At 36.8% G+C, this 27,015-nt stretch overlaps 1 long non-coding RNA gene across 3 annotated transcripts in view; it reads left to right on the top strand.

Annotated features, from left to right (window-relative positions):
• LOC149186458 (uncharacterized) overlaps positions 1-27,015 on the top strand; it is a 267,455-nt gene that overhangs the window by 158,524 nt on the left and 81,916 nt on the right. For all 3 annotated transcript variants that reach the window (XR_016255696.1, XR_016255697.1, XR_016255695.1), the window contains one exon: positions 8,020-8,194. This is a non-coding gene — a long non-coding RNA (uncharacterized LOC149186458). The remainder of the gene's footprint in view (positions 1-8,019; positions 8,195-27,015) is intronic.

The raw sequence follows: 27,015 nt of genomic DNA on the forward strand, positions 1-27,015 counted from the left end.
AGATGTAAGGTGGAAACCCAATGTGAGTAAAAACCACCTGCTGCTATCGTCTCTGTCTTCTTTTAATAATAAGAAAATATGTTTACTACAATGTACTAGTGCAGACTCATACTAGTACGCAGGCTTCTACCTGTAGAAGGCTACAACCTTCTTTCGTTCTCCAGCTTCTACTGGAAAGGAGCTACAACTCCATAGCTCTTGTACTAGCCGATGTATTTACTAGTACGTAGGTGCCGACCTATAGAAGGCTACGACCTACAGAAGGTTACGACCTCCTTTCTTCCTCCAGGTACCATGTTTCATAAATTTTTAGACTGGCTACTCTTGGAACACAAAACCATAATCTGAAGGCCACGTTTCATCCAATTTTCATACTGGACCCATCAACAACATTGAAGCTCAAAATCAATCACCACTATAATACAACTATTGCATTACCCATTCATTGAATACTCAATCATAACTCTCTGAATCACCCAACAACTTAATCATTGAAACCCTGTCATCAAAACACAGTCACCAGAACATAGAGTAGAACCCAGAACTCTGCAACAATATTCAGAGCCAACTGTATCATCAAAAACCATGCATCAGAGTGCATACGCTACTTGGAAGAGCCGAACCAGCGTGTATACGCAACTTCACCAAAGCGAACCAGCGTATATGTCATCAAATACTTACTTATAATTTCGCTGCACTTCCTGTCTTTAGACATCCCCAGATCATTGCATACAAAAGGATAATACATGTGTTAGCAACCAGATCTAGTCCATCAGATCACTTAAAGATAAGTCATTATGATCATGATCCATTATTAGATCTCATCCATCAACACTGAAGCTAATCACAATCAACCAATCTGAATATGCAGAATATTGTCACCAGTAAACAGTCACCAGAACTCAGAACTTTGCATCAACAACCAGAACCACTTGTAACTTCAAACATCATAGTTCATATGGTATACACTACTTAGATGTGTCTAACCTGCGTGTATACGCGCTTTTATCAAAGTCAACTAGCGTATACATCTGTAAATATTCATTCATAATTTTGCAGCTATTCCAAACTTCAGTTATACCCAGATCATAATATTTACAAAACATCACATGCATCAATATACGAATCTAGAATAAGCATGATCAAACCATATAGAGATGATTCATTCCAAGCCATAAGATCCCGATTCATCATTAGATCTTGTCCTCCATCAATCGCTGAGATTCCTCCTTGGCCTAGATCAAGCAAAGCATCATAAACCCATAACCTGCATACTGGATCTCACACTTCATTAGATATTCATCACTTGCACACTTGCACCTTGGCCTAATGATCTTCTTCTCCTTATATAGGTTTAGGCCTCTCTCAATACCATGGTCCAAAACCACAAGGTCAATACCTCGGACCAAATACCTGGGGTCAATACCTCGGACCAAATACCATGGACCAATACCAAAATACCATGGTCCAAATACCACGGACCAAAACTTAGTTTCCAACATGTACACGCCTTTCCTTCTGTGAAAGTGCGTATGTACGTTATACACTTCTTTGTATATAGTGAACCTGCGTATACCTTTCTTTCTTCATTCTTGTTGTTTACCTGCTATATTGTGATCTTTCATCTGAGAGAGTTGCATTCTGAACTGATTCCTTGAAGCTGCCCTGCATTTCATCACATCTATAAATACTACTGTCATGCATTCTGTCACATCTGATATCTCTTCTGTAGATTCATCTAGTTACCATGTACAAATGAGTTGTTCTGCTACAAGTGGGTTGCCATCAAGTACAACACATTTATCATAATGCCAACAAGTACTCCATTTGGAACGTTCTTATAAGAAGAGATCTAGATTGATAAGCATCACTCATTATAGCCAACATTGTCACATTACCCAAGGCCTTGACAAGTACACTCTATCTCTCACAAGATTAGAGCACAATGCTGGGAGGCATTCCATAGGACACCATATCGCCTCATCATGGTACATGCTCCACCTAGGATACCCAGAGTAATCCTACCATCGGACCATTCCTATCCAAGTCTATGTGACTTAGGATCTCCATCCTAATCCATCACATTACATGACTCTAAGAATGTCTGTTTAAGATGCTTATCCAATCCATCACTCTCCTTATCCATGTCTATGTACTTGACTTAGGACATCAGTCCTAATCCATCAAAGTACCTGACACAATGAGAATTAAACAAGCTATCATTCTCCCTATCCGTGATGCATGCACTAGACTTACGACTGTTAGTCCTGGTCTAGTACATGACACAGGGAGAACCCGAGTCCAAGCATACTCCCTCTGAATCAGGGAGGTCATCCCTATTTTCTTCATAGTAAGAGAATAGATCCTGCTCCTATTCAAGGAGACTCCTTTTACTCTCTCTCAAACCTAGAGAAGATTCCAACTTCCTTAAAGAAGTCACAACCACAAGTACTTGTCTTTCATTGCTTGTATGGCTCCCTCTTTCCTCCGCATCACTTTGTACAAAGCATGCTTCCTTTTACGGTATCACAGATCACAGAGCCATCTTTTCACGACAGATTCCAGATCATCCATCTTCCACATCTCTTTCATCTTGACTTTATCAGTGAAGGCTTTCTATTGAACTTTCCCAAACCTCAAGCTGCTCATAGCTTCCCCACAAAAGTGATTTCCCTTCTAGATGTTCAGGTTATCTTCTTACACTACTACCTTCCGATCCCAAGATGAGCACATCTTGTACTTCATAGATGTTAGTTATCAGATGTTGAGCTTTCCCTCAACATCCATACAGTTGAACTTGCCTCAACTATCATCATGTATACCTTCAACATCTTTCCAGGTAGCAAAAAAAATACATTAACAAGATAACCAATAACGAATATTAATATCAAAATTACCTCACTATGACAGTCTTCTTCAACAAGGCATCAACATCCTCATGGTTTGACTTGATATGAGTCTATCTTTATTAGAGTGCCCCAAGGATCCTGCTTGATTACCAAGTTACCGTTCCCTCCACTCATCATGCTCTTCATAGCTTAAGATCAACATATCTTTCTCATTTTTCTTTCTTCATTATGCACTTGCAACATTCATCGACAAGTACCACCAAGCAAAATGTATAAATACAGGAGCATGATTATGATTTTGATAGACTAGGGATTCCATGGAATCTTAGAGAGGGAGAACTCCTAGGGTTTTCAGATCCAAATCCTAAGTCTCTTGATAATATGATATTTCCTTTTGAAACATCAATCCTAGGGTTTGAATCTCAAATCCAATTCCATCCTCACTAGGGTTTTCCATTCACCCTAAATTACCTACAAACCCTAAAGACCAAAAGCTAGGGTTTCTATGAGGGAACAAATAGATTAGGGTAGGATTTCTTTCTTGACTAGGGTTTCCAAGTACCAACAACGGTTTTACAAAATCAATAATCTTCAACGAGATGAAGACTACAAACCCTAGAAGTCAAGGGCTATGGTTTCTGGTTAAGGTTTTCTCACTTGACAAGGGTTTTCTACTTCAAGCACCATCTAGTGTTTGTAATTCTAGACTCCAAAGATGAAGTCTACAAACCCTATGATCAAGACATACATAGAAAACCCTAACACAATTAAAAACAAACCTTTTATTCAACAAAAGCACATACCTTATGACTACATACCTTAGTCAACCAATATTGCTGAAAGCCCACAACAAAACCTTCTTCTTGATTTCATTTTCCAAGATATTTTTACCTCCATAGCTGCTATGATTTTTCTATCATTTTCAAAAAGTGAAAACTTCCAAAAATACCACAGCTAACGTCTGTCTTCCAATGATTTATGAGATCTTCTTCACAATCCAAGGTGCTGCTCCTTTCATTGATGCCATGGTCTTTTCAAGAGCAATTCTCTTCACAAAGTGATTAACCGTAGCTTCTTTTGACTGTCATAGTCCTTCAAGAAACTTGTCTGCTTCCCATTTTTCATTTGTAGAACAAACCTATGTAGGCCAGCATAGATTCTTCTATTCTCAACCTTGAAGTATTTGTTCCACTCCTTGGAACCTGTCTTGTCAGGTTCTGCAACTTTTCTTGGTGAGACCTTCAATGTTCCTTACACTAACTAGTTCAAACAATGTTTAATATCTCCTTCAAGATTGCCTTCCAATATCTATAAGGTTGATTTCCCGAGATGCTAAACAAGGATACTTTTTTCAGGATGACAAGATTGTTGTTTTCCTTGAACTCTGGTTAGGGTATCCTCTAGGTGCTGCTACAGGTTCTCTAGCTCAGCTTCTATGCTTCATGGGTTTACAATTCTTTGAGTGAGACACAAAGGGTCTTCTCCTTAGATTACTGTCTTAAACAATGGATTTGGTTCCCATATTATGTCTTCGGAATACCTTTCTTCAATGTGTCATGATTCGTTGGAGTGAGGGGCTACTACTAGCCTTTGTAATGATTTATGTAAATTTTAGGATTTATGAAGGTGATTGCAACCTTCTGTGGCTTTGGATCAGTCCTTCCAAATGAGCCTAAAAATGCTTTTATATGGTTCGGTCTTGGTCCATTTCATTTTCTGGCTGTAAGGACTATTTCTAGTCCAGTTAAAGACACCTTTGAGATTCAGTCACTCTTATATTATTGCACAAAACCTTGTGAAATTTAAACTTCAAAGTTGATGTTGAGGCTTTTAGAAAGTGCTCAGGTCTTCGATCTCCTTCACAAGATTCTCGGCCTAAAGTAGGTTTATTTCCTAGCTCCTTGGATCACCAAAAAATGCTTCTCGGCTTCTTTAATTTCTTCGGCCTTCTAGCCCAGGTCTTCAGCCCTAATTACTGAGGTCTGATCATATAATAGTAGCTCGGATCTGACTTCTAAGTAGCTCGATCTTTAGAGTAAACAGTTCCTCATGCTATGTTTGAACTCCTTTTTCTCTTTTGAACAATGATCTTCTAGTTGCCTTTATGCCATCGTCCTTAGCTTTGATACCATGTTGGAAAATTGATTAGTGAAACATATTTAACGACATTTTCCTTCTTTGACATTTACTTGTGATTTAGGTTCTTCTTAACTTAATTATGCTTATGTTCCTATCATCAAATAAATGGCAAACACAATGAATACAGGGTATAGGCTCCACGCCAGGGCAAAACCCCTCCAAAGGGGAAAACCCGTAAGAACTTCTATTTCTTATCAACTTTCAAAGGAGACTTCCAAGACCAAACCTAGACTAGGGCTCCCATCAAGTCAACCAACCAACCTTCATGAACTATGTGTGCAACTAACTCCTGCACCTTCAACTTTTGCAACTTCATCTTTGTAGAAACCTTGGCAAAGTCTCTCCAAATCGCAAATCATAAACCACTGGGATATGCGAACTCCATTAATCAATCTTCCATCTCTCTCCAGGCTCGTCTAGCCTTATAGCTCTTCTATTTCAGACAGCAGATCAATTCAAAATCTTTTTTTGTCACTTGTCCTTCCAAATGAGGTTGTGTGACCTTCCTTAAATACCTGTCCAAGTGGCTCAAATCGCCTTATCTAGGCTGACATGAGCAGGGCTGGCCGACTTGACAAATGGAGCCCTTCTAGACACTTTACAAATACAAAATAATATTTCTTTACATTGATACAAGTGCCCAATAGTGTCTTTTCATGATTTTGACTCTTTGACACACCTAAAGCATACAATGGATGCTTGACCTATTGACCAAAGACGAAAGCATGAAACCCATGCTTTACACAAATTATTTTCTTTTACATATTTCTTCTTTTGATCAATACATAAGAATTACATTGTGACACAAATGATAATTATGAAGACTGAAACTAGTTATAATTTCGAACATTCTTGCTCTCTTAGCATTCTATCCTGAATGGCATCCAAATTAGCTTGCATTTGCATTGTCACTTATGAGGGGCAATGATCACAAATTACCGCATCTCAACCCACTATTCTAGCCAAGTTGTATTTCAATCTATATATGCCACCAGACACCATAGTAGAACAAAAGTTGCATTTGACTCTCCTGTCAGAATTGGGATCTTCATGGGTGCCATATTCCCAGGCTTCATCAAGAGGCATTACAGACTTGGATTTATCCTTAGGAGCCATGGAATCAAGATGACAATCTGATTTCAAACAAAAAATATATTAAAAGACTGTAAAGTTTTTTAATTGCAGAGGCCTGCAATAAAAGAAGGCCCACAGAGCCTGCAACAGCAGCGGGCAAAGGGCATGTTGCAGGCCTCTACGGCCTTGAGACAGGCCCATAGAGGCACAATGCTGTTACAGGCCTCTGTGGGCCTGTCTCAGGGCCACAGAGGCCTGCAACAGGCCCTCTGCCTGGTGCTGTTGTAGGCCATAGTCCACTGTTACAAGGCCACAGGAATTCTTTTTTGTTTGTTTGTCAAGTTGTCTGTGATCCTCCAAGCTTGACTTGTGGCTTGAGGAGCCGCTACCAGGGGCATCTAAGTCGTTAAAGTCACTCGGGGATTGCACCCAGCGTGGGCCACACCAACACTTAGCTGACTGGGTTTTTTAGCATGTCTCCTCCACCTAGCACAAGGCACAACCACCCCCTCGAGGTTTGATCTTGGGTCGCCTTGCTGATGAGACCCCATCCTCAATCGGTTGTGCTAGTAGGACTTGACAAGCCCAAAAGAATTCTAAATATTAAATAATTTTTTTATTTTTATTTTTTTTTCAGGGGGTCCTGCAGCCTTCTGCGGCCCGCGGGATCTCTGATAACAAATTTAAAAAAATTAAAAATATTAAAAAATAATAAATAACCAATTATAAAAAAAATTAAATCTTTAAATTATAACAAAGTTTTAATTTATAATTTTTTAAAATACAGGCTCGCGGGCACCTGTGACAGCGGGAATCTCCGGGCCTGTCTCAGGGCCACAGAAGACAGCTCAAAAAATGAATTTAAAAAAAAAAAAAAAAAAATTCCAACTTGAATGATCAATTGAGATGCCTACCTTGACTGCTGCCTGCTGGATGGTCGCTGGATGCTGGAGGAGACTCGAGAGCTGCTAGATCTTCACTGTTCAATTGTCATTGCCTGATCGTGAAGTGAAGTGACTCGTTCAGTGAGAAAACACCGGCTGTAACAGGAAAAAATGGCGGGAAGGGCGAGTATGCCGAGTCGGGTGAGTTTGGGAAAGTTTGATTGAGTTTGACCGAGTTCACCAAGTTCCAAGTATGAGGGGCCGAGTATGGCTGAGTGGCTTGTTTGGTGGCTGACTCGGCAAGTGATCATTGAGTCATGCAACACTGCTAATTAGTAGTAGAAAATCGATATTGGGGTGGTCACTTCCTCTCCTTCATTGATTTTCCCTCACATAGCTTTCAAGATTCTAAACATTTGCTGGATCATAATATTGCCTTCCTGCTTCATGTTTTAAGTGAAAATATTAATTTCTGAGATTACATGCATTTTGGACTATGAGCTCTCCTAAAATCAGAGGGATGGATGAAAGCCAACTTTCTTTTCTTTGCTGACTAGCCAATAATGAATAAGTTTTATAATTATTTGCCGACATATTCTATATAGAAGGGTCTTGTTGTCTACATATGTGATTGTACTTCCCTAAATCCATGTAGCTGAATATATGTAAGAACAAATTCCCAGTTTCTTTAAATGGATTCTTTTCCTCATTTAAGATTCCTTGAGCACGATATTTTCTAACCTTTCATAGATTTTGAAAACAAATTTGTCATTGACTAGGTTAAAGATTTTTCTTTAATGCTCTGCCTGAAATTTTGGGCACTAGTATCACACAGGTAGCTTTTGTATGTCTTGATTCCTGTTTGGTACCAAATTGGTAAAACTATGAGGAGGCTGAAATGCATAGACCAAGTGGGAAGCTGTGTGGAAAGAATGATTATGTATTACATCTTGCAATTGCTCTAAGATTTTGTCACTAATTAACTAAGAACAGTCAAATTTTGTGCCCTTATGCATGTCATTCTCTGTTAAGACAAGCTTCTAATGATGTCCTTTTCTCCAAATACTTTGCAGAGTAAAGCAGCAATATCTCTACATGGTTGCTTTAACTTAATAGTCCCATATTCGTTTTTCTTCTTGGCATTCTTCAAGCGTTGTTCCGTCCAGGGGTTGATTTCCATTATTGTGATAAGATGCTCTGCCAGATAGCCTGAAGCCCATTGAAAGGAGAAACCACATTCATGTTTAGGTAAGTATGATGCAGCTGCAAAATTTTCTGTGTTAAAAAAAGATACAACTTGGCGGAAGAGATGCTGACACACTCCCCTGGGAAGAAACATTTGGCACACCAATAGACTAACTGCATCCTATGTTCACCTTAAAACCTGTAGAAACACTGACGTCGTTTTCAGAATTTTGAACCTGGCTTATTCTTAAGTCTTTGTCTCTTACAAGTGACAGTGGAAGAATTAGTAGCAAGAGCTTGTTATGTCTATTTGTGTCATGGTCAAGCGGTAAATGCCCCACCTGATGCTATGCCATTTACAGCCCAGGACCATTATCCAGGGTTCAGTTGTAGCCACCTTATATCCTCCAGGTGATTTTGTTGTGGCATTTTGTATTTTTGTTAAAACCTCTAATGCTGACTTGACTTTTCTTTAGTTGAGGTTTCCTGGTGAACAAAACATAGCCGTTTTTTAGCATCATTGTCTCTAGTATATTCTGCTGATTGTTCTGTTATTCCTATAATGTTTCAGATCCTTCCCCAACATGGTTTAGGAACCCCAATTCTCCCACAGTGGCCTGAAGAGCCTGAGTGTACCATGAGTAACTTATCTTAAAATGTTTGCCTTGTTCATATATGCATTTATGTGTGCAATGGCTGAACTGTTTAGTATGATTCATCTCCCCTTTTGATGGTTGAGGATGGTTAGTCTAGACAGGTAAATGTAGAAAACTGACAGTTTTTTCTTTTGCTAGGATTGTCTAAGAGTAGAATATAAATACGTTAGGATGAAAGATGAAATAGATGAATGAATTCTCGTGCATTTAATATCTAGTTAAGGAATTTTATAGCCATTTATAACCTTTGTGAAGAGGCAATGCAATATCATATATGGCAAAAGCTTTGATGACTTTTGTAACAGATTAACTTTTCCCAACAAACATTTTAGGTCATCTTTGTTCAATGTCTTAGGAATTAAGCCCAGATATTGAAACATGTTCAGAATTTTGTTGTGTATTTCTGAACAACTCATTGAGCTCCTGCATTTACATTGCAATGGCTTCAATATATAGCCAGATGGCACCTCTAACAAACTACTATTCCTGGGTTTCTTGTACACAAGAACTATAGCATAATATCTTGGACACTATAGGAATCTATTGTTATCATTATTGAGTCTCATAACCTTATTTTTAATATCCCCTTAATGACTAATAATATCCCCTTAATGACTAAATCAGATGCAATTCCAAGTTTATCTCTAAATTTGACATACTTTTCATTACCAAGTGGTTTGTCATTATGTTAGCTGTTTACTTCGTTGTATGACAATATTAAAGCCAAATGACTTCATTATCAACCAACTATTTGATGTGATGGTGATAAACATCAATATGCCTAGTTTGGCAGGATATATTGGATTCTTCACCATCTTGAGAACACTCCGCTTGTTGCAGGAAAGTGAGGTCGTTACTCTTTGGTCAAGTTGAATATTGACAAATATCCTTCATAACCACATTACATCACAATTTGACTGATCATTGCCTCGTGTTATTCTTCAGTGGAGGATAAGGCAACTATAGGTTGTATCTTACTTTACCATGAAATAATCCCTGAACCAATAGTGAACACATGACTTCTTGTTTGCTTCCTCATATAAATTGATCTGGCTCACTCGAAATCAGTATAGCCTGCTAGGATGAAGTTAACAGATCTCTAATATAGAATGCCCAAGTCAAAGTTTCCTTTGACATATTGATGAACTCGTTTTGCAACTTGCTAATGTATCTTTTGAGGAGTTGACATGAATCAAGAAAGACAACTTATTGCAGAACATAGATTTGGTCAAGTAGTAAGATAAATCAAACTACCTACCATTTGTCAGTACAAAGACTCATTGATCAGTGGTGAGTCAGTGTAGATTGAGAGTTTTGTTCCAACTTCCATAGGTGTAGATGTAGGATTACATTCAACCATTTTGGAATTTTCTAAAAGAGCTATGGCATACATGACTTGTGATACAAGGATACTAGGATCAGATTGTCAAAAAACTACACCTAAACAATAATGAAGCAGGTTTAAATCAATCATATTTCAAAAACAGAACAAATTATCAGATTTTGCTTGTTGAATCATGTTTGTATTGCTTTCGGTGCTAGCAAGATCATTGACATAGAAAATTCGGATCACTATGTCATCACCATTGTTTTTGACATAGACAGTGGGTTCAGAATAGTTTTTTCTAAATCTAGAACCTCCAAGATATTGATCAAGTTTGAAATACCAAGCTCATGGAACTTGTTTGGGCTTATACAAGAAATTTACGAATGGAAGAACTAGAATTTTCTTTTCAAGAACTAGAAACCCTTGTGGCTGCACCATGTAAACCTCCTTATCCAAGTCTCCATTCAAGAAGACACTTTTAACATCATTTGATATACTTTTGTTAAAATCTGAAAGGTCTATGCAGAAATTTAAAAATTCTCTGTAGAAACTTGAAAATTCTATGCAAAAAATTGATTGTACTTTGCGAAAACTAAATGAAACTGAATGTACTTTGCAGACACTGAAAGTTCTATGTTGTTACACTTACTTAGAATGCAAATTTCTTCTTTAAAACTCTTCAGATCAACAAATGTAGATAGAACATAAACTTAATGAGTCATTTGAAGACGACCAAGTAAAAATATGAGACACTGAGAGTTAGGTCCAATGACCAGGGAAAAACCCACAAGGGGAAAACCCAAATGATTCTTCTTCTATTAGATTTCTTCAATTGTTCAATAAAGTACAAATAGAGAGAGAGATTGAGAATGAATAAATTCACCAATCCCTGATCAACTTGTAGTTGAATTTCCCTTGCTCTTTGCTTGAAGATCTCCTTCTCTTGATCAGATCTTGTCCTTCACACTTGCTCCAACTCTTCCCTTGCTCTTATTCTTCACTTGCTTTCACACTTCTCTTGCACACACTCAACACTAACTCTCTTTCGTCACAATGAACATACTACTCCCAACTCTCATTTTCTCTTGCTTAAACAAATGAGAAAGGAGAGGAGTCACAAAATGAATTCATGCCTTTGAGCTAATAATAGGAGAATCAAATTCCATGAGGGAGGAGTTACTTGAGGAGAAGTGTAACTCATCCCAAGAATAGAGAGAGAAGTAGACTTGTCTTACTAAGTTACAATTCGACTTAGGAAGAGAGAGAGTTACACTTAGACATGAGAGAATATTTAGTGAGAGTTATTTAAATCGAATTGAATGAGGGAGTTACAAGTGCATTTAATAAGGAGAAGTTACATTTTTGTCATACATTGAATTAGTGAGAGAGAATTACATTCTCTGAAGTGTGGAGTTGCTATTTTATTCCAGGAGAGAGGTTCTATTTTCCAATTAAGAGATTCTAAATTTAATTTACTTATACCATGAGAGAATTCGTTTTTAATATTTATTGATCCATTAAAGGTGAATGACTTTAGACTATTTTATAAATAATAGTATAATAATAATAATAATACTAGTAAGGATAAAAATATTAATTTTTGACTTATATAATCATGATTGATTTGATTTTAAAGTGGATTCCATATGTCGAGAGCATCCTTGATCATGATCCTTGATCATTTAGACATGAATTTCTATTTTGGAAAGTCACTTCCAAATTGAGATGTGACTTACTATTTTTGGAAAGTCATATTAGAATTGTCAGAAATGAAATTTGATTATAGGTGGTTCAAACATAACTGAAAGATATGATTTTTTCTAGGAGAAATTCATCCTTGAGCTACCAAATTTTAACACTCCCTCTCAGCTAGGGAGAAATTTCTTTCTGCATTAAAGATCTTTGCTTCCTTTGATCTCTTTCATTCATCTTAGTTCGACTCTGCTCTGTAATATCTGTAACAATGAAGTCGTAATCTAAAGAAGGATCATCCACTTGACACAAATTTGGAAAGGAAGGGATCATCAAATTTCAGATAGATAAGGATTTCACTCAACCAATTTTCATCTCAAAAAATTAATTGATAGAACAAAGACATCACATAAACAAGACTCAAACAAGTCACACAGACAAGAATCAAACACAACCAAGTTTTGTCAAGGGGTGGAACACCTGCATCCTAGACAAATCACACATACAAGTCTCACTACACCTATTGGCCAGATAGTTGGTTCTTCCCATGTCCCAGACTGTTGGTCGGATGCATACTGAGGCCTACTCTTGTGGTACACACTACACAAGAGGTCCCTCATCCTTAGGAGCTTTTTGGGATCATTCCTTAATCTTGTGAGCTTTGATGGGGGGGAGGCATTTCAGTGTTCTCAATCAGCTATGACCACTTCCCGAAAGGGTCATGTTCGTAAGTCCAAGATGCCCTCTAAAAACCAAGAACTTTCCTTTCGATAAAGGCTTGGTAAGAATGTCAGCTATCTGATCATCAATGGAGAAGTGATTGAGCCTCACTGCTCCTCTTTGCACCATATCTCGAACATAGTGATACTTGATCTCAATATGCTTGGACTTGTCATTAAACACAAGATTTTCTGCAAGACGAATCCCACTCACGTTGTCACAATATATAACTGTTGTGTCTGTAACTTGCCCAAACCGTTGCTCAAAAAGTTTTCTCAGCCAAACGACCTCACAACTAGCCATGCTAGCAACAATGTACTCAGTGTCAACTGTACTCAGTGCAACAAACTTCTGTTTTTTTCTCATCCAAGAGATCATGGTAGATCCCAAGCTAAAGCAACACCCAAAAGTGCTCTTTCTATTAGCAAAGTTACCAACCCAATCAACATCAGTATATCCATGAAGTATTACATTTTTAGCAGTGTTTTTCAATCCTAGATTTATAGTTCCATGCAAGTATCTGAATACATGTTTTGCAACAATCCAGTGGGCATGAAAGGGATCAATCATATGTTGACTTAAAGTGTTTACAACAAAGCATATGTCAGGCCTAGTGTTTACCAAAAACATCAAAGCACCAATGAGTTGTCTATACTCTGTGGGATTTGCTAAATTACGTCCTACAACTTTGCCACATAATTTTTTAAAGTTCATTTCCATAGGAGTATGCATGGACTTGCATTCTTGCCAGACCTCTAGACCCAGAAAGTAATGCATCAAACCAAGGTCTTTCATTTCAAATTTAGAAGCTAACTCCCTCTTACACTGGAGGATAAGAGGTTTTCCTTCTGTCAAGAATAAATCATCAACATACAATATCAAAATCGAAGGTATACCTTACATTGTCTTGAAGTAGAGGTTTGGGTCTGCACTGCTTTTTGTGAAACCAAGCTTTATCAGGTAGATATCAATGTGAGCATACCAAACTCTTGGAGCTTGCTTTAGCCCATAAAAGGCTTTCTTCAGTTTGCATACATGAGTTTTCTTGTCATGCTCTTCAAAGCCTTATGGTTGTTCCACAAATACCTCTTCCTTGAGGAAGCCATGCAAGAAAGCAGGGTTCACGTCCATTTGGTGAATAGTCCATCCTTGACTAGCAGCTAAGGCAACAACAGATCGAATAGTAGTATATCAAGCTACAGGTGCAAAAATCTCATCGTAATCTATTCCTTCTTTCTGAGAGAAACCTCTAGCTACAAATCTAGCCTTATATTTTTCAATACTACCATTTGCACCATGTTTAATCTTAAACAACCATTTGGAAGTGACAACATATTTACCTTGAGGTCTAGGAACCACTTCCTAGACATCATTCTGGATTATGGACTCGTATTCTTTAGTCATGGCATCTTTCTAGACTTGTTTTTTTGCAACTTCTTCAAAGATGCATGGTTATGCTTGAATGATGTTGCTCATGGCAACAACATACCCTTGAAATTGACTTGGCTCCTTACTTTCTCTGAACGTTCCTCTTGGGGAAGCATGTTGCTCAACATCTTGCAAGGTATCTCGCAACCATAGTGGTCTCTTTCTGGTAGGAGGATCATGTGATGGAGGATCTAGAGGATCCATGTAACCCATTGGATTATCAACAAACTCATTCTCAAGTTTCGGTTCAGACTCAAATAGAGGCTCTTTTTCATTAACAACTTGTCTTTCAGCAAGGTCAGGAGGAGGAGAGTCTCTTGATTTTCTAAGAGCTTCATCTTCATCAAACGTTACATCATTGCTAAACTCTATAGTTCTTTGACCAGGTACATAAATTCTATAAGCTTTTGAATTATCACAACAACCAACAAATGTACCTTTCTTACCTGAAGCTTCTAGTGTGTTCCTTTTCTCTTTTGGCACATGGAAGTATACTAGACAACAAAAGATTCTCAAATGACTCACCTCAGGCCTTTTACTAGTGAAAATTTATTTAGGAGTCTTATTGTCTAAGGTTTGATGAGGAGTTCTATTTTGCACATAAACAACAATATTTGCAGCTTCTCCCAAAAAAAACTTCGGTAGCTTTTGATCATGCAACATGGCTCTCGCTGCTTCCATAATGGTTATATTTTTCCTCTCAGCCACACCATTTTGTTGTAGATTGTACAACACAATGGTTTCTTTCTTTATTTCAGCATCTTTGCAAAGATCATTAAAATCATTAGTGGTGAATTCTCCTCCCATTATCAGATTTGAAAACTTTGATCAACCTTCTGGTTTGATTTTCAATCTGAGCCTTGAAATCTTTGAACATGTCAAATGCTTCCCCTTTCTTTTTCAAAAAAGAATATCCATGTCTTACAAGAAAAATCATCAACAAAAATAATGAAATACAAGCAGCCACCAAGAGAAGTAACAAACATAGGTCCACATAAATCAGAATGTATGAGTTGAAGTACCTGACTAGTTTTTGTTCTGCTTGAAGGGAATGGTCCCTTTATATGCTTGCACTTGCGCATCTTGGGCAAACTCCTGCATGATCCATTATGATCTTAGGCATTCCAAATACCATCTTCTTTACATGAGGTAAGGCTTTGTAGCGCAGGTGAGAAAATTTTCTGTCCCATAACTCACACTGAAGATCGGTATCATGAAACACTACATGAATGGATTTACCATTGACTTTGTAAAGCCCTTCACATCTTGATCCAAGAGTGAAGGCTTCTCTCATATTTAAGTTCAATGGCTAGGTTAAAACTTTTCCATTAATAAAAGTAACTTCCATTCCTTTATCCTCTAGAGAAGATATGGATACAAAATTCTTTTTCAAACCAGGTACATACAAAATTTCTTGCAGAAAATTAGATTTCCCATCATCTAACTGAAATGAAACTAAACCATAACCTTTAACTTGATGAGTAGAATTATCTCTAAGAATAACATTTAAATTAGTCTCTCAACTAGATTAGAGAGTGCTTTGTAATCAGTAAAATGCTTGGAAGCACCACTATCAACTAACCAACTATCAAATGAATTTGCAGAAGAACTAGAAAGAACAGAAACAAAAAAATATTCTGATTGAATTTTTTTTGCATTATTTCTATACCTTGGATTTCTTGTTTTCTGAGGATGGCCTTTTCTTTGATTTTTAGAAGTATCTTTTCTATAATCAGATTTGTTTTTGAATTTAGGTGCTCTTCTTATTTCTTTATAGTCACGAACAAAGTGACCATGCTTTTGATAATTAAAACATCTAACTTTTGACATGTCTAGATTCCCTTTATCTGATTTGAAAGCATATTTCTTTTTATTACCTTGCTTTTTTTTGTCATAGACTGAAAATGCAATAGGCTCTCCTTCTTCATGATGTGAAATTCTCCCTTTAGAGATCATTCTGGCATCTTATTGGATACACTTTCCCAGAAGCTCATCAAATGTGGGAATAGTGTTGATATTGCTGATGGTGGTGATAAAAGTCAACCAAATAGGAGAAAGGTTTCCAAGCGCAATCAACACCATTTTTTTGTCGGGTACGAGTTCACCAACTATTGACAGTTGATTTTGGTCATTCTCAGGAAGTATGCTTGAACCGTCTCTCCTCTGTTCATCTTGACGTCCTTAAGCTGATTTTTCAAGGTAATAATCTGGTTCAAATCACTAATTGCAAACATGCCAATTAATTTGTCATACATTTCTTTAGCTTTTTTCAAACCAGAAACATTAAGAGAATCAAGGATAATGTTTCTAGCTTTGATTTCACCCTTTTTATTTTTGGATTTGACAACAACACTTGAATTCTCTGGTGGATCAGCTATTGTGTTTTCAACATACTCCAGAACTTTGTGTTCTTCAAGAGTGATATCTAGCCTTGCTTTCCATGGACCAAAGTTTGAAGCATCATTCAACTTCCCCTCTGCCTTGAAGTAGGACAAAGTCATATTGATCAGAAAACATTAGTAGCAAGTGGGGCCTCTTCAGGTGATCTCTGGTCTCTTTGGACTTGTCTTCACCAAGGCTATAATACCATGTTAACATCTGAAAGTTTTATGCAAATTTTTTTTGTTGTTGTTGTTGCAAAACTTGAAAGTTCTGTGTAGAAAATTGAATGTAGTTTGCAGAAAACTGAATGGAACCAAACGTACTTTGCAAAAAGCTTAATGTACTTTGCAAAACACTGAAACTTTGCAGAAAACTAAATGTACTTTGCAAAAAATTGAAGTTCTACATTGTTACAATTACTTAGAATTCAAATTTCTTCTTCAAAACTTTTCAGATCAGCAATTGTAGATAAAACATAAACTTAAGGATCATATGAAGACAACCGAGCACAAATATGAGACACTGGAAGTTAGGTCCAATCACTAGGGCAAAACCACAAAAGGAAAACCCAAATGATTCTTCTTATATTATATTTCTTCAATTGTTCAACAGAGTATAGAGAGAGAGAGAGAATGAATAAAGTCACCAATGTCTGATCAACTTGCAGTTGAATTGCTCTTTATCTTTGCTTGAAGGTCTCCTCCTTCTCTTGATAAGATTTTGTCCTTCACACTTGCTCCAACTTTTCCCTTGCTCTTATTCTTCACTTGCTCTGACACTTCTCTTGCACACACTCAACACTAGCTCTACATCACAACGAACATACTACTCTCAACTCTCACTTGCTTTTGTTTAAATAGATGAGAAAGGAGAGGAGCTACAAAATGAATTCATGCCTTGAGCCAATAATAGGAGAATCAAATTCTATGAGGGAGGAGTTACTTGAGGAGAAGTATAATTCATCCAAAAAATAGAGAGAGAGGTACACTTGTCTTGTTGAGTTACAATTTGAATTAGGGAGAGAGAGAGGGAGGAGTTACTTGAGGAGAAGTGTAACCCATCCCAAAATACAGAGAGAGGTACACTTGTGTTGCTGAGTTACAATTTGAATTAGGGAGAGAGAGTTACGCTTAAACATGAGATAATATTTCGTGGAAGTTACAAATCGAATTGAATGAGGGAGTTACAAGTGCATTTAATGAGGAGTTACATTTTTTTCATACATTGAATTAGTGAGGGAGAGTTACATTCGCTTAAGTGTGGAGTTACTATTTTTATTCCAAGAGAGAGGTTTTATTTTTCAATTAAGAGATTCTCAATTAAATTACTTATTCCATGAGAGAATTCGTTTTTATTAATCCATTAAAGGTGAATGACTTTAGACTATTTTATAAATAATAGTATCATAAGAATAATAATACTGGTAAGGATAAAAATATTAATTTTTGACTTGTAAAATCATGATTGATTTGATTTTAAAGTGGATTCCATATGTCGAAATCATGCTTGATCATTTAAACATGGATTTCTGTTTTTGGAAAGTCACTTCCAAATTGAGATGTGACTTAATATTTTTGGAAAATCATATTAGAATTGTCAGAATAATTTTTTTATTATACGTGGTTGTTGGGTACTAAGTTGTTCCTAAGGAATCAACCTAATCCTTTGTTCATAAATTTATCATCCTGGGGTTCATCTTTTTATTACAAGGCTGTCGGCATAGTGAATGCATGGATAATGCTTTAAATTATAGGGGCATATGTCAGACTAACATAAAGCAAAAGCTATGAAGAAATACTTTCAAAAGATACTAAATCTTATCAAGTTGAAAATAGAAATGAATCACTCTGCAGAAGTCATGGAACTGTTTAGCTATCTCAGAAACATATATTAAATTCCACCAAACCAATTATTCTTATTATGGCGCGAACTTCAGGATGTATAACGCTCTTCAAAAGGAATTTACTCTCAATCACTAATTACTTCAATCACTCTTAAATGCTAACAATAAAAAATGGAAATGGAAGTTCACTCTATCACAAAGTAATTCTGGAAATGCGCACAACTAAATAATTACATCTGAAAACTCATCCAATCCAAATGGCAGATATAAACATTCATGTAACTAAAATGTCAGTGTAAAGATTCACACAACCAAATAATAGATTTTAAGAATTCACACAACGGAAATTGTAAATCTAAGGATCCACACAACTGAATTGTAAATTTAAGAGTTCACACAAGAAACAATTATCATTCATATGAAAAGAAATGATAGGTAATAGTACAAGAAAGACAACAATCTTTCCATTGATTGGGCCCATGGTCTCTGGAAGTAACTGCCTTAAGGAAAATTCAAGATAATTGATTAAAGTTGAACCATTCAAACTTTCATTAATATCAAAGTAAATTACAAGATGGTCTGTGAAACTTCAAAGCAGTTATGCTGTTCACTTTTTACAGTTGATGAGAATGATAAAAACTCATAATAATTCTTTCTTACTGAAATTTAATATATATTACAACGTATTTCCAATGCTGGAATGATCAAGCTTATCCTGAGAATTGGAAGATTCTCAGGATCACTTATTTAAACTATAAAATCCTGAGATAACAGATCATATCTCCTCCTTGATTGTTCTGTGCAAATAGATGCAAATCCTCAACCAATATGCCAAGATTAGCCCAACAATCTTTAAAACTTGGTTATTCTCCAGCGTTTCGAGGGAACAACAATCATTCATCAGATTTCTCCTGTACATAAATTAACTCAAATTGTAACTTTATGATATCTAAAGCACTCAAATTAACTCATTAACAAGATGAAATACTAAGATATTATTAACTACTTTTCTAAAGCTTCTATCTCTCAAATTGTTATAAACTATACTTAAAGGTCTTGCGAAATGAATATTTAACTGAAGAAACAAGGGGAGGAAACATACCAATTCCATGGCCCAATAGTGGTTCAAACAAAACTAAAAGATATGATTTTTTTAAGGAGAAATTCATCCCAGAGCTGTCAAATTTTAACAACTTTCCATCCAAATTGAGTAACAATTTAGAGAACCAATCAAAAGGTTACCATCTTTATAGTTGGGGCAAAAGTTTCTTCATAGTCTACCCCTTCCTTGTGCATATCCTTTGAGCTTTGAATTTATCCAAAGAACCATTTAATTAATTTTTTTTTCACTTTAAAAATCCATTTACAACGAATGGTTTTATTTCCTGTAGGTAATGTTGACAGCACCCAAGTCACTTTTTTCATTAGTGCATCATATTCCACCTTCATGGCAACTTCCCATTCAGGTTTTCCTTTGGATTCTTCAAATTTTCTAGTTTGCAAAATAATAGAAGTCAAAGAAAAATTTACCCGCTTACTACCTTACATGATTTATTGACCTGATTGTGTAGACCGACCTTCTATTTCTTGTGCCATCTTCCTGATCATCATACATTATGTTATTGTTGGACCCCTAATCCGCTAAGGGTTGGTGTGGGTGAATGTGAACAATGGTTGGAGTCCAAATGGCCTCTTGGAAGATGAAAACCAAGGGTCAATGAACGATATATTTATATGTACATGCTGTGAATAATATTTATTGCATTCTATGATTATTTAAATTCCCCATTATTTTGTGTTGTTTAACATGGTATTAGAGCATGCGTACTCCTACCTTGCTCAAGTTGAGCCACGGAGTGTGGTCTTCCCTCACCACTAGTTTTGTGGTCCAACAATTTTGGGCATTTCAATTGTAGACATGTCTCCCTGTTTGTTGGATTTTTGTCTACCATTCTTTGCTGATTTCTTGCGTCCCTGCCATGTGCAGTTCTTAAAAGATGTTTCCTGCCATATCATAGCATTCTCCTATATTATAACGTTCCGCTCAACTGATTTCTTGTGGAGGCGTAAATTCAAAAACGTCTAGCAATGCCCTTGTTCTTGTCAGTTGAGTTTTTTGGAGGTGATAAACATCCAAGATGCCATTGTTGACAGTTTTAATGATAATGGCCTTTCGACCTGTGAAGCGGCCTTGCAAGAGAACAACAATTTTTTTTTGCTTCAGAAACTTTATCATTCTCATTGATTTCCCTTTGCCCACACTTGCTCTTTCCCCTCGTTCGCTCATATGAGTGAGGTAGCTTGCTCTCTCTTGAAGTGGATTGAAGGAGCTTCTACTTGGTTAATTATACCTTGAGCATGAGTTGAGGAGCTCACGTGAATTGGGTGGTTAAAGGTTTACCCTAAATCTGAACAGGCTACTGAATGGCTGGTAAGTGGTTTTGTGCATTCCAAGTGCCTCCGACCTATGTTGGGTTCATTGGCATGGATGCTCCTGCTCCTATTATCTCTCAACTCACTAATATTGTCTGTCATGGCAAATCGATGATTTTCCGCTTGGCCTCCTTGTAGCCCACTACCCATTATTTTGTGAATTTTGTGGATCTTTCTCCTCTCACAACATTGCCACCATTGGCCGAACTAAATTCAGAGGAGTACTAAGTGTTTGTTGTAGTTGCTAATCACTGAAGAATTCAAGTCGGGTGTTTGTTGTAGCCGCTAATCAGTGAAGAATTCAAGAACACAGGTGAACACTTGACGTTGTTGGGAGAGCCGTGCAAGCAAGCAGTAACTATGTTGGCCTAGCATCCAACGTAACACGTTTATTGGTAATGTGTTGACTGAATGGGTCTTGAAAGAAAGAAAAACTTGTCATTGCATTTGCCCCTTTTGAAGTCAATATAATTTATTTTACCCCTGGCCTGGAAATAAGGTGAAACATTTTCACAAGCTTTTAACTTGTTTAGTAAATTTTTAAAGGAAATGATTACTAGGGTTTCATTTCTCGCCCTGGCCTACAAAAGGTCAAGGTTTTTAGTCAATTTTTTTTAATTAGCAGTTTGTCGTTGCATGAGTGCAGTTATGGTTGACTTTGATTACTATTGCCAACCATTAGAAGATTCAGTCTGTAACCCTTTGCATACAAAAAATCTAGGATGTCTTTTCATATTCCTTCTCTTTGGGAGTTACAAGGTTTGAAATATGGGCAAGGCAGTGCTTGGGGTAGTTGTTCTATATGAAGTTGTAAATAATCACAGAAGCATTGGTAACTTGGAAATGGTGATTTTTTGTAAGTTTCCTACTTAATTCCATTGTAAACTGGTGCATTTTCGGTTGAAGCTAACACCCTTTCAAAGTTGATTGCAAGTGTTTTCTGTGCTTTAAGAAAATGGCTAGACTTAATGGAGTATTAGAGTTACTAAATACTCTAATACACTTTGTTGTTAACAATGCAATCCAAATCAGAAATGACACTCTCTTTGGCTTCAATCTTGTTTGCAAAATTCACAAGACAAGATTGAGTTTCTCCAACTCAAATCTTAGCTTCAACAAAATGAGCTACAACAAAAGAGTTGTCATTCTAAACTGGTTTTTGTTCAAAACAACTCTCTGTTTGCGTTTGGGACAAACTCCCATCAATAACAAGAAATTGATCAAATTAGTAAGGTTTAGGTGGATTCACATCCACTGGCCATAGCATATTTGCATAAAGATGCAGAGGTTCAGCCAACACTTCCCAAGCCCTTCATTAGACCTTGGGAAGTTGTTAACAATAGGAACAAAATCAGTCTTGGATCTGACAAGGATGTGTCCTTTCGTATATTGGACTATTCCAAGTCCATCCAGTTTCATAGTGTCAGGTTTCTTCAAGGCAGTTCATATTCATCTGTTCTTGCTCCTCTGCCATAGCAACCACTAATTGTCAAATGCCAACATTGTGATCGGGTTGGCCATGTGAAAGATCAATGTTTTGATCTTCACCCGTGTGAGCATTGTGGTAAAAATACTCATCATTCAAACAAATGTTCCAGAAACAAGACTCCTGCAAGAACGAAGATTCACCTTGGATGGATCGCTTCTTGGCAATGGGCTTCAACAACCAAGAAGATATTTTGGTCATACTTCAGAGTTATTTCTCGAATTTTGGCACATCTTGTCGTTGAGATTTCTTCATCTTCTCACCTTGTATTTGACAAGGGGGGAATTGATGGTCAGTTACTAGATTTGAAACCAAATAAACTGAGCCTGAGCCACAACCGAAACCATAGCCAACTGCTAGAGCCTAGAGCCGGAATCATCCATAGCCAGATTCAAAGTTGTATCCAGAGACAGAGTCATGCCCCATAAGCATGCTTTTGGTTGGTGGCCTTCCTTGAATCACCACTTGCAGAAGACTTCAGTTTTTTCTCAACTTTATACCAGGAGCACTTCCATTAGCAGAAGACTTCAACTACTAGCCAGATTTGGAATTGTTCCAGGAATTGCATCAAGCTTTAGTTCTAGAGTTGGTGGTCAGTCTTAAACCAACACCGATTGAGACCTCGAGTTCTCCCACCTCTTTTGGTTTGTGGTCTTCCTTAAAAGCTAACATTTCAGAGAGCACATTCTGTTAGAAATTCGAAAAGGAAGAAATATTTTCTTATGTTGATAATTACTTGTTATATCTTTGTGTTGTTATTAACTTTATTATGTTCTTATTTTATCTTTGTTTCATCAAGCAATCATAAAAAAAAAACACGAAGATCAATGACACCAGATGTAGGCACTCTACTAGGGCTAAAACCCCTCTATAGGAAAAACCCAGCCAAACTCTTGCACTAGCAAAATCAAGTTGAGATTGAACAAGACCCTAGACCAAAAGAACTTCCTCCTCCACCAAGTCAACCTTCCAATATGATTCAACAAACTTCAGTAGTCTCTTCTTGTCCAACAACTTTAGTGCAGCAAAAACCCAAAATTTCGGCCATAACAAATCCAGAATATTGGACCAGCTACAATCCATGAAGAGAATGAGCATACCTTTTCTATGAAGAGAACCTTGCGACAAAACTTGTAGTTTGAGACATACCTTGAATTGTTCTTTAATAAACCTTGTAGGACATAAATTATTGAAGGGCTTCCGTTGCAACAGAACTTCTTCCATGCTTTAAGTTTATCCTTTGAAGTCTCCTCCACAACCTTTGTGTATTCTGCAATCTTTCCTACCAAGGAAAACATAAAATGTTATTAGCATATGATACAAACGAATCTTGATATGAGAGGGAAACCAAACATAAAAGAGCAAACAAAGAATAAGATACTTATCTTTTAGTAAAATGGTGAAGGCTCCCTCTTAATCCAATCCTTTTGAGAGATACCTACAACTTATCAAAATAATTCAAAATTGTTGTAACAAGGTATGTTAGACCTACATACTTTATAAATCAAAACATAAAGGAAAATAATCCAAAATTTAAGATAGAAGGATATGCGAGGGATAATATGACCTAAGACTCAAGAGTCTTTCACATATATATCTTGATTTCAGATTCTTCAGTCTTGTTTCTCTTAGGTGGAGCTTCATCAACAACATTCACATGTTCTCTTCTCTCTTCTTATTCCTTCAATCTTTAGGACAATGACTTTTGTAGTGACCTATCTTATGGCAATTGTAGCATTCAACCTTGGATAGGTCAACTTTCTTCTTTGGTCCTTTGGACTTCTTGAAAGTTTCCTTCTTCTTGTGATGAGCATTATAGGTGTTTTCTTCTTCAACCTCCTCCTTGTTATTTACTAATGATATTTAGGCTTCTTCTTGACTACATACATTCCACATTTGTTCGAATGTTGGAGTATCCTTCCAACTGCTAATTCCTGATGCAAAAGCACTCTAAGATTTTGGTAGTCTTAGAAGAGCAACAATTACGAGCTCATTTTATGGTGCAACTTCATCTATTGCTTGGAGTTCATATCTTATTCTATATATCCTTACAAAGTATGATGATACAATATCGTCTCTTGTCATCCTTATTGTCCTTAGTTCATTCTTGAGGCTTGCTATTTGATCAATGTTCTTGATGGTGAATAATTTGGAGCAGTGTTTTACAACCAGGCCGAGTCAACTCGGAAACGGCCGGGTCAAACCGAGCCATTAAAAAAATTTGCGACCAGGCCAGCAAACCGGCTCGGTTGACCGAGTCAACTATGACTCGGCCTAGTCATCCAATGACCAGGCCGAGTCGTAGTTGACTAGGTCAACCAGGCCGAGTCCGTATTGACTAGGCTGAGTCAATGAAAACTGGCTGGGCAGGCATAAAAGACATAAAAAAATTCATTTTTTTGGTATTTTTCAAATGTTTAATGGAGTTTAAGGATTCCAAACTGTTTAATGCAGTTTAAGTCACATATGTTTTAATATGGAATCGAAATTTGCCATATATCTATTATCACTGTTGACTATTCAAGTGTGAAGGGAGCTGAGTTTTGCTATATGTGTTTCCTCATTCCACAATTATTTCAGATCGTGTCCATTGTTGGAGTGACATGGTTATGCACTGATTTTCTGAGCTGAAGAGTGAAAGGGCTGATATCACTATCATTGTTGAAGATACCAATGGTCAATCCCTTTGAAATAAGCCCAGGTTCTTCATATCTGTTTAATGTACAGATCTTATAACTTCAGACACCTTCGGATTGTTAACATTCATAACATTATTGATGCCTAATCAAGTTGAAAAACGTTTGTTCTAACAATCTGTTTACTGGTAATTGTCGAAATTTTGGAATTCAGGAACTCAGAAAATTCCACCTCTTTCCCATAATTTCCTTGAATCTTAACCTTAAGAATTTTCAGTCTTGGGGCTGCACTATGAAATAGGAAAAAAAACAGTCAAAACAGCAGACACTATTCCATCTCTTAACAACCCCAATTAGCAAGGCAATCAATAGAAAATACATCAAGTGTATGCCAACATGTATCAACACTATAAGGCATTCTTATCATGCATAAAACAGATCTGAAAATCACTTCATGGCTGCAGAAATAACAGCAGTAAATCTGCCCTATATTTGCTAAGATTAACGTTAAATGATAAATCATATATATCAGTCTAGACTCTATATATAAGGTATCGTCCAAATTACAATTGAAATGTCAAACGATGCCCTGGATGAGGGCCTACTCTTGCACTCAACAGAATACCTAAGAGACTCAAAGTTACAAAACAAATTAATGCAAAAAGGACCTAAACAGTACTATGCTGCTGGTTATAAGGCCTAAAATCTGCAGTTAATATAACTTTTCCTCAAGCCCTACTACACATGTCCGAGCCCTAAACACTTTACTTGAGTCTTGACTCTTCAGTGCAAATGATTATCCACAGTCAAGCATAAGTCCTGTAGTTCATTGTTAGTGGATGTCGAGTTCTTTGGAGCAGGTCTGTAATAAAATTCTGGGTGTGCAATTGAAAAGGAATCCCAACCGAATCACAAGGGAAAAAGGAAGAGAACAGATCTTAAGGATAAAAATTTAAAATAACCCTAGACTCAAGGTAAAACAACACCAACGGATCAAAAATACAATAAAGTTCTGAAATTATGCTCAAAGAATTACCCAAACAAATTCCATTGGAAATTTGGAACACACAAAGGAATACAAATTGAAACCCTTACCTTGACACCTAGAGCTACTGTATATTTTTTTCACTGTTCTGATGATGATGATCCAGACTCCAGAGATTGGTCGAGATGATCTTGGCTCCTCTGGCAGTAGCTACTAGCCAGTAGTAGTGTAGCTGCTAGTAGTGCTGCAGTAGTACTAGTATTGGAGTCTGGTCACCATCGCAGTTTACTTTTGCTGTAGAGGCCATTTCTAGCCTCCTTGGTTATTTGTATTTTGTTTTGAGTCTTTGATCATGTATGACAGTTGACTATGTATTGCCATTGGGTACCATTTTGATATAATGGATTGGTTCATGAGCCTACTTTGATCATATGTTGTCTTCCATCTATATTATAATGTTGTGTGTTTGGACTTTGGAAACATGAATGAAAATCTTTAAAATTATGTTTAAAATATTTAAAATTATGTTTTTTTATAAAAAAAATAAATATTTAATGTATTTTTTACAACGACCGAGTCATTGAAATCGACTAGCCCGAGTCATTACCGAGTCGGAGTTGGAGTCGGAGTCGATCCTCGGCCGAGTCGTAGTCCGAGTCGGAGTCGTAAAACACTGATTTGGAGAGAGCCTCATACATTTCTTGAGCGAAGTCTATGTTGGATATGTATGGAATTAGGTTGTCCTTTAGTCTATCTACTATTAGATTCATTGCCAAGATTTTGGTTTCTTTGAACTTCTCTTTCTTTGCTTTTTCTGTAGGCTTCTTGACTTTTCTTTGAACAAGGTCCAAAAATTTATGCTTAGCGAAGATAAGATCTATTCTCTTTTTCCATGCCCTGTATTTGGAGGCTCCTTCTAGCCTACTTTCTCTCTTCATTGTAGTTGACATAGTTCCTATACATTGTAGGATTCTATCCTTATATAATCCTTTTCCTTAATGACCTTCTTTTGATCCCCTTTTCTTCAATAGATTTTCAAGCTGCGTTTTTCTTCCTTCTTCACCTTAGCTTTGATATCATGTTAAAAAATAAAAAAAGGCAGAAATATTTTTCTTATGTTGGTAATTACTTGTGATATCTTTGTGTTCTTATTAACTTTCTTATGTTCTTCTTTTATCTTTGTATCATCAAGCAATCATCAAAACAAAACACGAAGATCAATGACACTAGATGTAGGGACTCTACTAGGGCTAAAACCCCTCTATAGGGGAAAACCCAGTCAAATTCTTCCACTAG

This window comes from Pinus tabuliformis, chromosome 3_1 (assembly GCF_031772625.1).
Source record: "Pinus tabuliformis cultivar Carrire ecotype Pingquan chromosome 3_1, CPIR1, whole genome shotgun sequence".
Taxonomy (NCBI): Eukaryota; Viridiplantae; Streptophyta; class Pinopsida; order Pinales; family Pinaceae; genus Pinus; species Pinus tabuliformis.